At 43.0% G+C, this 10,839-nt stretch overlaps 1 pseudogene; it reads right to left on the reverse strand.

Moving 5' to 3' along the window:
• Positions 1–2,060: 2,060 nt before the first annotated feature.
• LOC116528324 lies at positions 2,061–5,295 on the reverse strand (annotated as a pseudogene).
• Between the last annotated feature and the right edge of the window lie 5,544 nt (positions 5,296–10,839).

Raw genomic sequence — 10,839 nt, forward strand, 5'->3', positions numbered from 1 at the left:
CCCTGCCTGGCACCTGGCTTGTTGCACCTTACTCTATGTAAAAAGAAGCATGGGGTTACTAAGGGGGGACCCACCAGCTTTGGCCAATGTATGTGGAAGGGGGCCAGGAACGGTGCAGGGGTTGCTTTATTACACCAGGAACCTCTGGGAGTCTAACCTAGGTCCTATTCCCTGGAAGCCCCCCTGGACTCTGCAGATAATGTTCAAATATAAAGAGAATTTCCTTGGAAGAACCATCTGGTGGGGGTAAGCATGGGCATCCATTGGGTCCTCAGCCTCTGCTGCCATTTAGTTAGCTGACGTCATGTTATCACTGAGTCCTCTTATATCCTACGTCTTGATTTAGACTGGATACTCAGGGAAGGCTTTATTGTTTCTCAGCTCTAGTTTTTGCTCCTGGCTTCTGCTCCAATTGGTATCCCAAACAAAGGGTACTATTATAGTCCATTTGGGCTGTTATAATAGAATGTCATAGGCTGGAGCCGTATAAGCAACAGAAATTTATTTCTCATAGTTCTGGAGGCTGGAAAGTCCAATGTCAAAGCACCTGCAGATTTGGTGTCTGATTAGGTTCATGTCCTCGTTCACAGATGGTGCCTTCTAGCTGTGTCCTCACTTGGCATAAGGAGTAGGAGCTCTCGGGTGTTCCTTACCCATCCCATTCATGAGAGTACTGCCCTCATAACTTAATCACTTCCCAAAGGTCCCACCTCGAAATACCATCACACTGGGGATTAGGTTTTAACACTGAATTTTGAGGGAACACAAACATTTATAACATAGCAAATAGGTATCTCTTTTCCCAACTTAGGCACGGCCACCAGGCAGGTTCCAAAAGGACAGAATCAGGCATGAATATGTGGCGAACTAAATTAGCTTCCCAAATGAAAGCAAGAGTTACTTGCAGGTTCCTAACAGTCTAGACTCAGAAAAGTTATTATTATTTTAACATTGTACCAGTTCCTTGATTCATAGAGCAGAAAGGGTCGGAGAGCTCACTTGAAGAAAAGCACCTTAGAGATCTTTCTAAATGACAATGATTCTCACATTGCTCCCCCTTGAAGAGTGTTCTGCAGCTCTTCATAGCTTTCGAGGTGGTCTGGTCACCTTGGTGCCTGGTCTTCATGATGTGGTTTCTCTATACTGCAATTACTGGGCCCCTTCATACTCTTCTCCCTCCTTCCTAAATTTCCTATCATACCTACTCTCTTAAGTTCTCCCAGCATGCCCTGCTTCTCTCTCTGCCCCTCCTGCTACCCCTTACCCAGACTTATTTTACCAAGGACACCTAATCAACTTTTAGGATTCACTTGGTATCATCTCTTCCAGAAAGTCTTCCTTCCTCTCTCAACATTAGATCGTGCTCTCTGGACCGCAGCACTCCGCACACTGCGTAGGCTGTCTCCTTGGGTGCCTTCCTATAAGGAAGGTCTCACCTTTACATCTCTGTAGCTCCCCTGGGCTTAATAAATGACTCTTAAGTGAAATATGATAACTATTTTCTAAAATTCTTGTTGAAAATTAGTACATTCCTATTTGTCACTTCCTATGTTTCGGTTTTAGTGTTAGGGGAAAAAATAGTCATTATTCCTATAAAAGGCCTTGGAACCCTAGGGAACTCTTGTGTGACTTATTTTTTGCTGTGATATGCCTTTCAGATGGTAATTCATTCTTCTTTCTCTGATGCACACTCAGTATCTTATGATTACACCTGTTTGGAATGTCCACTAGGGCTGATTTCCCTAGTTTTCTTTTTTGAGACAGGATCTTTCTCTGTTGCCCAGGCTGGAGTGCAGCGGTGTGATCTCAACTCACTGCAAACTCTGTCTCCTGGTTCAAGCAGTTCTTGTGCTCAGCTTCCTCCTGAGTAGCTGGGACCACAGGTGTGCACCACCATGCCGGTTAATTGTTGGTTTTTTTGTTTGTTTGTTTGTTTTTTTTGGTATTTTTAGTAGAGATGGGGTTTCGCCATGTTGGCCAGGCTGGTCTTGAACTCCTGACCTCAAGTGATCTGCTTGGCTCAGCTTCCCAAAGTGCTGAGATTACAGGCATGAGCCACTGCACCTGGCCTATTTCCCCAGTTTTTTTATTGGACTTGAACCAAAAGAAGTATTAGAGATCTCTTGTGATTAGGTAAGCATAACAGCTTTCACTACATATAACAGAAACTGCATATAACAATACAGCACTGGCTTAAACAGACAAATTTATTTCTCTTCCACATAAAAGAAGTCTGAAGGTTGAATGCCATCTTCCATTTCCTAGTAGTGGGGCCTTGGGTAAGTTAGTAACTTTGAAATCCTTCAGACAGCTGTAAATTAAACTAGTAATATTATCACAGGGCTTTTGTGAAGACACAATATGTTTAAACCCTAGCCTGGCACACAGTAAATAATAAATGTTAGGAAAAAAATGGCATCTGTTATTTTATTGCTACTGCTAGTTGTTTGCTTTATCAGCCCCTCTTCATGTTTTAGTAAATTAATTTACTTTTTAGTAAATTAATAAATATCCAGATTCGTGTAATTTTCAGACATTAGCTGTAGGCATCCCTGTGCCACCACGTACTGTAAACAATTGTTTTAAGTGTTCTGATATGAACCCTGACACAGCATTACCACATCCTCCTGCCCTCAAAGAATCCTTTAGATGCAGTGCTTCTTGTGGAGAAATAAGGCCTTTGCAGGAATCAGATGAGACCAGCTGCCTTTGTGTCATACCCCGTAGCCTATAGAGATAACCACCACTGGCATCCATGGTCGTGGGTTATACATTTCCGGAAGAAGGCATCCATCGTGTCTTTTCCACCCACTCCCCCACACCAATTTGTACTTTTTTCCCCTTATTCTTGAGGTTAGATTCCAAACCCTAAAGATATCCAAACTAGCATTAGCTCTAGTCATCTATAGCCAGAGACAGCTTCTATCATGGTGTCCTTAGCAGCCAAGGTTATTAACATGTTTCTCCAGGAAGATCCAATAGGAAAAAAAGAAAGAAACCTCTCTGACTGGGCTCCAACCATACCCCACCCTCTATCAGACTGACTGGATAGGCATAATGGAAACCAGAACACATGGTTTCCAAACAAGAAAAACCCTATGAGAGAGGAGAAGAGGGGAGAGGGGAGAGGAAGGATTCAGCCAGTGCCCAGACTGAAATTGAGTAATATCAATTTCAGTCATCTTCCCATATCTTTAGGTTGCATGTTCGTGGAGTAGTTTACGCATAAATCCAGTGCTTGTGGAGTACTAATATACCTAGTGGTCTGCTGTACTACATTATCGCTTTCCCCAGCAGTTTCCAAGGCAGCCTACAAGTCACTGGTAGGACAATTTGGCTGGAACTGCAATGCAGGACTGCAGAGATTCCTCTCCACAGTTATAGAAGGGACTGTTCTAGGTCTAATTGCTCCAGGACTGGGAGCACCAGGTCTGAGTGTTCCAGGAGTGGTTTCTCCAGGCCTGGATGTTCTGGGTCTGGTTGCTCCAGGTTGAATTGTTCCAGGTTGGTTGCTCCACATTGGAAGGTTCCCAGTCGTGTTCACCAGGCATCTCTGGTGGTAGAAGAGGAGAGGCTGGGGCATGTAGGTACTGAGGCCTTCTGAGTGACACCATTGCCATTCTTTGGCCAGTTGTTTTTCTGCCACCTCTTAGATTTCATTCTCTGGTTCTGGAACCAAGTCTTCAACTGGAAAGTGGAGTTACATACTTCTTTTTGATTAAGGGAATGTTGGAAAGATTTTCACAGTATTGGTCTGTTTGTAGCTAAGGTTCAGGATGCTGGAAAGTTCTTGCATCTGTTGAAGGCATTTCTGTCTCTGAAATCTATCATTGAGTACACATAGCTGGGTGGAAGAGAACACAGCTCTGGTCTTCTGTTTCTTGACTGGGACCTTGTTTTCCTTTTTTTGTGGCACTATTCTCTGCAGCAGTGGGTTGTTTGCCTTTGGGACTGCTGGAAGAATCAGGGCTGTCCAGTCTCTGTGTGAGGCATCTCAGCAGAAGACATTTGCAAGGATGGATAGTTTTCTTTAGGCCCACAAATCACTGGCATAGGTGAAGATTCTTCACAGTCAAATGCTTCAAAGCAAGGCAGGCTTTGGGGACAAGCTGGATCTACACTCATAATATTATTGGGGAAGAGGAGGAAAAATTTTAAGAGCTGGACTGGAAAAAAGGCTAAGGCAGCTTTAAGAGTTTTTTCTGGAAGATCTTAGAGAAATATGACCTCCAGGAGTGAAAGTGTCAAGAAGCTGGAATGAAGTGAGTAGCCTCCACAACAACAGAAGGCAACCAGCTCAGTCTAGCAAACAAAACAAAACATCATTTCTTTTGATTTGAATTTGGCAATTCAAATAAGATGATCCAGTGGTTAATGATTCATCTGGATGTTTTTAGACAAGGTATTCAAAGGTAAATTCACTTTCTTTGTCTTGTCTAAGCTCTCCAGAACGAAAAGCCTGAGACAGAGCATGTTTGTGCTATTTTTGTTAGAGCAGGATAAAAGGACAAAAGAAGAGAGGCTGGAAGGGAGGGAGGGAGTCAATAGGAGGATGTGTTACCAAGTTGGTCACTGCTAATCGTTTGATCCCAAGGGACCATCACAACTGTCTTCCAAGAAGCCAAATAAATTATGTATCAGAATGGTCCATTGAAGAGAAGAAAGGGCTATCTGTTCATTGATTCCTGTCTCCAACTGGTCAAAGGTTTGTCCTTTTAAGTGCTAACTTCTCCATACTTTCATTTTGCACATGCAGAGGTGCCAGGGGACATGTCACGGTGCCCAGACCTCTGTGTCAAAAGGGAACCCCCAGAGCAAGAAACAGGAAGCATCAAAGGCAGTTAAGGCATGCCCTTTTTACCTATGTGAAGTTGCTCAGAGCCTAATGAAGTACTGCTCTCTGCAGCAGCTGGAACAAGAGACAGGTAAGGCTGAGAGAATGTGAAGGGGCCTAAGGAGTATCTGACACATGTTCATTCATTCAACAAGACGTATCGCAGACCTGCTATTTGCCAGGTAAGGTCATAAGAAATGGTGATGAAGAAGTGACTGTACAACACAAGCCCCTCACTCAGGGAACTCATGTTTTGGGTTGTAAGCATAAATTAGATAAATATTTAAAATAAGGTCTGTTAAAGTAAGTGCTCAACAGTTATTTGCTGTTACTAGTTTTATTTGAGGCACTGTTGGAAATGAGTAACAGAGCTCCCAGATATCTCTGTTGATGACCTGCTCATAAGCCAGGGCACAAAATGATTCCATGATTCCTTTTTTTTTTTTTTTTTGAGACGGGGTTTCACTCTTGTTGCCTAGGCTGGAGTACAATGGTGCAATCTTGGCTCACGGCAACTTCTGCCTCCCAGGTTCAAGTGATTCTCCTCCCTCAGCCTCCTGAGTAGCTGAGATTACAGGCATGTGCCACCATGCCTGGCTATTTTTGTAATTTTAGTAGAGACAAGGTTTCTCCATCTTGATCAGGCTTGTCTGGAACTCCCAACCTCAGGTGTTCCACCTGCCTCGGCCTCCCAAAGTGTTGGGATTATAGGCGTGAGCCACCGCACCTGGCCCATGATTCTTAAAATAATGTATAGTTAATATATGCTTATCAGAAATGCATTATTAAGTATGATGTTTTAGCCTAAATATGTCAATTTTTAATTCTTAGAGTGCTAAAATGGCAAAAAGAATAGAACACCTGAACAGTTGCAGAAGGTCTCAAAAGGGAGTTGAGTTTTAGGAAACTGGTTGTAAGCGATGTGACCTTATTCCCTAAAATACCTTACACAGTGATGAGAATGCAGCTGATTCTCACATTTGTACTGATTGGTTGAATCTTTCCAGGAGAAGGATGTGAATTCAAGTTAAAATTCAGAGCTTCTGCTGACTTAAAAAAAAAATAGGATATGTGCCCCATTCTATCTTGCTGCTGTATGATGCATAGCCTACCCATGGGAATACACCTAGCCAAGAACTTCGTTTACGGAGTCATCTAGACCTGGATTCAAATCCTGACTTCACATGTTCTAGCCATGTGATCTTGGACAAGTCACTTAATCTGTTTTAAATTTTCTTATTTATACATGAAGGTTATTGCGAGCATTAAAGGAGGTATGTGCAGTACTTAACATAAGGCTACTTACTGATAGAGTGTGAGCTCAGTACTAATTAGCTCTGATTAGTTTCATTTTGTGCTAACAATGCAGAATACATCTGTTAGCTCCTTTCTTGGGGATTTCTGCTATATATTCACAAGCAAGGATGAATGGGTGGGAACATGAAATGGTTAAAGTTCAGCTGTAACAACTGGAAAAACAATACTGACTTCAGCATGGTAGAAATGTATTTCTCTTTCACTTTAAAGTCAGGAAGTAGGCTCTTCTTCATGACATCCCCAGAAGCTGGCTCCTAGCCTACTGTGTGGCCTCCATTTCCCAGTCATCTCATGGTCCAATATGGTGGCTCTAACTTTAGCCATCAGGTTTTCATTCCAGCCAATGGGAAGGAGGAAGGAGATTGAATAGGACAAAAAATGATGCTAGCTATTTCTTTAAGAAGGTGCTGCATGAACTTCTGTTTACATCTCATTGACCAACATGTAGTTCCATGGCTTCACTTAGCTGCCAGGAAAAATGTATTATTCTGGGTAGCCGTCCAGCTAAAATTTTTGTTATTATGGAAAAGAGAGAGAATGGAAAGTAGGGGCCAATTATCAGAGTGTCACAGAGAGCCATTTTCTGGGGCAGCCAAAGCAGGGAGACTTTTCAGAGTCTGATGGAGCTTAATGACACAGCGGAAAGTGATGATTAAAAGTAGTTGGTGTCCAGTTAGAATGGCGATCATTAAAAAATCTGGACAACAGATGCTGGAGAGGATGTGGAGAAATAGGAACACTTTTACACTGTTGGTGGGAGTGTACATTAGTTCAACCATTGTGGAAGACAGTGTGGCGATTCCTCAAGGACCTAGAACTAGAAATTCCATTTGACCCAGCAATCCCGTTACTGGGTATATATCCAAAGGATTATAAATCGGTCTACTATAAGGACACGTGCACACGAATGTTCATTGCAGCACTGTTTACAATAGCAAAGACCTGGAACCAACCCAAATGCCCATCGATGATAGACTGGACAGGGAAAATGTGGTACATATACACCATGGAATATTATGCAGCCATAAAAAATGATGTGTTTGTGTCCTTTGTAGGGACATGGATGAACCTGGAAACCATCATTCTCGGCAAACTGACACAAGAGCAGAAAATCAAACACCGCATGTTCTCACTCATAGGCGGGTGTTGAACAATGAGAACACATGGACACAGGGAGGGGAGCACTACACAATGGGGTCTGTTGGGGGGGAAAAGGGGAGGGACAGCAGGGGGAGGGGAGTTGGGGAGAGATAGCATGGAGAGAAGTGCTAGATGTGGGTGATGGGGAGGAAGGCAGCAGATCACACTGCCACGTGTGTGCCTATACAACAATCTTGCATGTTCTTCACATGTACCCCAAAACCTAAAATACAATACAATACAATACAATAAAAAAGCAGTTGGTGTCTGATAAATTTGATCTTATCAAGAAAATATCATCCAGAATTACTCTAATACTATAAGGGATCTATCCCTGCTTGCTGACCAGCAACCCCTCAATATATTGTCCACTGCAATAGCACTGGCAACATGCGACAATAGAGCTTTTGAAATGTGGCTAGTCCACATTAAGATGTGCTATAAGTATAACATACACACTAGGTTTTGAAGACTTAGTATAAAAAGTGTAAAATAGCTCATTAAGTTTTATCATGCCCACATGTTGAAGTGATATATTGTCTATATTGGATTAAATAAATTATATTATTAAAATTAATTTCACTTGCTTATTTTTACTTTTTTATTTATTTTTTAGGCAGGGTCTCAGTCTGTCACCCAGGCTGGAGTGCAGTGGTGTGATCTCAGCTCACTGCAACCTCCACCTCTGGGGCTCAAGCCATCCTACCACCTCAGCCTCCCAAGTAGGTTGGAATACATGTGTGCAACACCATGCCTGGTTAAAGTTTTGTACTTTTTTATGGAGACGGGGTTTTGTCATGTTGCCCAGGCTGGTCTCGAACTCCTGGACTCAAGCAATCTGCCCACCTCGGCCTCCCAAAGTGCTGGGATTACAGACATGTGCCATTGCACCTGGCCAGTTTTTACTTTTTAATTTAAAATTACACATGTCATTTGTGTTTTATTTTTACTGGAAAACACTGACTGTCCTAAGTCTAATAGAGGCTGTGTCCTCAGAAAGGAGGTTCTATATAGTCCTGCGAGGGATCGGTCCCCGAATGACTGATTAAATGGATGACAAATTCTCTAACATGAGATTCAAAGACCAAGATTTTGGTAACATACTTGGAAGTGCTGTCTGAAGGAGATGATTCTGTGTTCCTTGCCCTTGACAGGACTGTCACCATAGGGGACAGATCTCAATATCACCACACCCAAGAGCATCTGAGTAGACTCCGCCACATGCTATGGCTCTAGTTCAATGAACCATTCTAGGATTCCATTTTAGGATTACTTTTATCATTTCTATGAACATTTTCCACATAGTGAGAAACTGGCTAATATTGCAAGTGATCTCCTGAAGAGGGGTTGCATGTCTGAACCTCAACTTAGAAAAATGGAATGTTAAAGAAACATATTTGCCAATCTAGTCTATGTATTTTCATTTCTCTTCCTGTTAAGGATCCCTAATTATCCAGGACAGTGGTTCTAGTGGTGGCATCAGTATCACTTGGGAGCTTGTTAGAAATGCAAGTTCTCAGGCCCTACCCCAGACCTAATGGATCAAAAACTGTGGTGGGGCCCTGTGGCTCATGCCTGTAATCCTAGCACTTTGGAAGGCTGAGGAGGGAGGGAATCCCTTGAAGCCGGGAGTTTGAGATTAGCCTGGGTGACAAAGTGAGATGGCATCTCTATAAAAACCTAAGAAAAATCTGCAAAAAATTAAGACAAAAGGTTGGCTTGATGTGGTGGCACATGCCTGTAGTCCCAGCTACTCAGGAGGCTGAGGTAGGAGGATTGCTTGAGCACAGGAGATCAAGGCTACAGTGGGTTATGACTGAGTCAGCCCTGGGTATTGTAAATGCCCTCCAAATGATTTGACTTAAATTAGTTTGAGAAGCATTAGTTTAAAGCTACAGTTTTCTTGCCACATATATCTTCACCCCCATAAGGCATATTCAGTATTTTTTTAAGTTAAAGGGTCATCCTGTTTAATGGTGTATACTATGAGGAGATGAACCATGAAAGGACAGCGTATGCAGGAATTGTTACTTTTAGGCTGTAAATAAATGTGATATTACATTTCTTGCTGGTTTCTAAGCAAAATTTGGTAAGAAAAATAATTTTGAAAAAAATCTAAACAATAGAAAGTAATGGAGGCTGTTTTTTGGGGGGTTTGAGTCTCCTTAGCCCACCTCACCCAAACCTCACTGCTGAATCCCACTCTTGGGTTTCCTGGAATTCCACCCCGGTAGCGGCCATGGCTGCCACAGCCAATCTGTCCATGCTCTACTTGCCAGCTCTGGTGGCCACCCCATCTTCCCAACTGCTTGCAGCCTCTGCCCCTCATCTCTCCACTCCCTGTCCTGATTCCTATCTCTGAGTGGCATTTCTGAGCTGTTCTCACTTTCACTTTTAGTCACTGTGAGCAGCTTCTCACTGCAGGGCCTTACCCATTTCTAATCTCTTAAGTCTGTCCTCAATTCCACAGATATTCAAACCTTGTTCTTCTTCCAAGGCACAGATTCTGTAACTCCGCTCTTGAAATTTGATGTATCATGACAGGTTCAGCCAGCAGCAGCAGCTGCTGCAACAGGGGAAATGTCTGGCACATCCATCACTAAACACTTGGGAACACAAACGGCAGCTCACAGACAATGGCGGACATCCCTGCTTGCTGACCAGCTACCCTTCAAGCCCACCCTGGGGGACTGACCTTTGCCACAGAAACTCTTAGCGCTCTTGAGTTTCTTGAGCTGCTGATGGAAAGTGCTGCCTCCCCAGCCCAGCAAGACTTCTTGCCCTTTAGGGCAGGGATTAGGTGGAGTGGGTAGGGTAGGGATGGGATATTAGTCAATCCGAAAACTGATGCCTAGGCCTTTCCAGCTCTTTCATTACAGGCATCAACAATGTGTATGGCATTTTATAGTTTACAAACCACCTTCAGATAGCATCATTTACAAAGCCTCTCAACCACTCTAAGTGGGGAGCAAGGCATTATCATCATCACTGTTTTACAGGTGAAAGAGTGGAGAACCAGAAGGTTGCCATCTTTCCCCAAGGGGGTTCAAACAATGAAAGCAAAGTTGGGCTTATATCCAGGTTTTATGTCAACTTGACCTTTAGTTTACCAACTCCGCCTTGCTAAGTGGATAAAAACTCACACTAATGAAGCCCAAAGGACCTCTCTATAATAACCTTATGTAGAAGCTTTTCTTATTCTGGTTTTACGCATGAGGAAACTCACACTCAGGAAGGATGAGTAACTTTCTCAAGGTTACACTGCTACTGAGTATCACAGATGAGTGTCGGTTTTCCTCACAATAGAACCTCTGTTCACTGTGTACAGCTCCCCTCTGCTATGAATTCTAAACTGAACAAAGGGGAGATGAACAAACATAGTGAGGCAGATTTCCCAAACCATTTCTGTTCAGAAATACAGATGCTTGGGTTTCTCCTGTATCCTTCCACAAACTCTCCCAAGCTCTAGAGTGGTAGCAAGTAATCCAAGTGAGGCTTCTGATTGGCTGAGGCTGGGAAATGCAGCTGCAGGTGAAAGACGTATGCCA

This window comes from Sapajus apella, unplaced genomic scaffold (genome assembly GCF_009761245.1).
Source record: "Sapajus apella isolate SASKATOON/1434 unplaced genomic scaffold, GSC_monkey_1.0 scaffold58, whole genome shotgun sequence".
Classification (NCBI taxonomy): domain Eukaryota; kingdom Metazoa; phylum Chordata; class Mammalia; order Primates; family Cebidae; genus Sapajus; species Sapajus apella.